Raw genomic sequence first — 1,621 nt, forward strand, 5'->3', positions numbered from 1 at the left:
GAAGGAAGGAAGGAAGGAAGGAAGGAAGGAAGGAAGGAAGGAAGGAAGAAAGAAAGAAAGAAAGAAAGAAAAAGAAAGGAAGGAAGGAAGGAAGGAAGGAAGAAAGAAAGAAAGAAAGAAAGAAAGAAAGAAAGAAAGAAAGAAAGAAAGAAAAAGAGGAAAGAAGGAAGGAAAGAAGAAAGGCTCTATGCATAGCGTGGGACCATGTCCTCATTCCACTCAAAAGCCCTCCCAGAGTCCCCTATCTTATTCAGTGCAAGCCCTCCCAGCACAGTGTCCCACTAGGTTCTGCACTACTCTTTTCCCCTCCTGTCTGCCGCTCCTGTCTCCCACGTCTCTCTGGCCTCGTTATCCCTTTGCTATTATTCCTCCACCATGCCAGGCATACTCCTATCACAGAGCTTTTGCTCTTGATGGTTCCTCTGCCTTAACCATATGTACTTGTCTTGACCCCTAACAAGAGGTCTTACTCAGTTATCAACTTTCTTTTCCTGCCCTGCTCATACCCTCCTTAAAATATTTCTTCAGTCTTTTCCCTTCACTAGAGCTATTTCATTATCACTAGCATTCAGTAGCCATCACTATCAAACTAAGTTTTACATATTTTGCTTGTTGTATCTCCCACACTCTAGTAGAACCCAAAATCCATGTTGTCAGAAATTTCTTGAGTGTTTTACCTCCTGCAGTATTCCAGTACTTGGAAGACAGTAGGTTAGCAATAAACATTAGAATTATCTAGAAGTAATTTATGAACACCTAAAAATTAATAAGTAGACTAGATTTTTTCCTAGCATTTCTACAAGGGAGATGGACAGTATGGCTTATATACATGGGAAATTATTGTTCTACTACTTTCCTGAGAATTGCAACAAAACTATTTTGATGTAGCCATCACTCTTTGAGCGCTATGAATATCACTGTAAACAAGTACTTTCTAGGTCAGCACAAAATTTAATAAGGCAAACTAGGTGGTTACATTCATAAGACTGAGTAAGATATGCAAAATCAAATGGACTAAAGAAATATTTATGAAAATTATTTTAAATAATACCTTTGAGCTTGATTTTAATACCATGTTCTTAGAAACCTCTGTGCCATGAGAGCCAAGTGGAGGAAGAAGTGAATGTGCAGACTGAAGCATAAAAGAAGAAAGATGAGACAGAAGTCCAAGTAAAATAACTCGTACACCCATGGAGGCCAAAGGAGCAGAAATAAGGAATGCTGGGGGCTGACGACGCTGGTGCAAGTTTGGACGGCATGCTGTCTAGAATGTCTCAGTGGATTATAACTTCATTGCCATCTGATTGCCAACACCACCTCAAAGAGAGATCCACCTGGTTCAAACTAAGCAGTTTCCTGGTTTTTTTTTTTTTTTGCCATGGACCTGTGGCATTCTGGACTACTTCTGTTCTTGCTCTTGCCTGAGTGTAAAGCATGTACAATAAATCTCTTCTGTGTTAGCTGAAGATTAAATAATTCCTTTGGATGAAATGACCGATGCCACTCTACATTAGTAACTGAACACAACTTGCCTGTTTTTCCCTGGGCTCCAATAACCAACAATATCTACCACCATCCTATCAAACAAAGGAAAATAAATAGATGGGGATTGAACTTAGGA

Source organism: Octodon degus, unplaced genomic scaffold, assembly GCF_000260255.1.
Source record: "Octodon degus isolate 3935 unplaced genomic scaffold, OctDeg1.0 scaffold00065, whole genome shotgun sequence".
In the NCBI taxonomy this organism is placed as follows: domain Eukaryota; kingdom Metazoa; phylum Chordata; class Mammalia; order Rodentia; family Octodontidae; genus Octodon; species Octodon degus.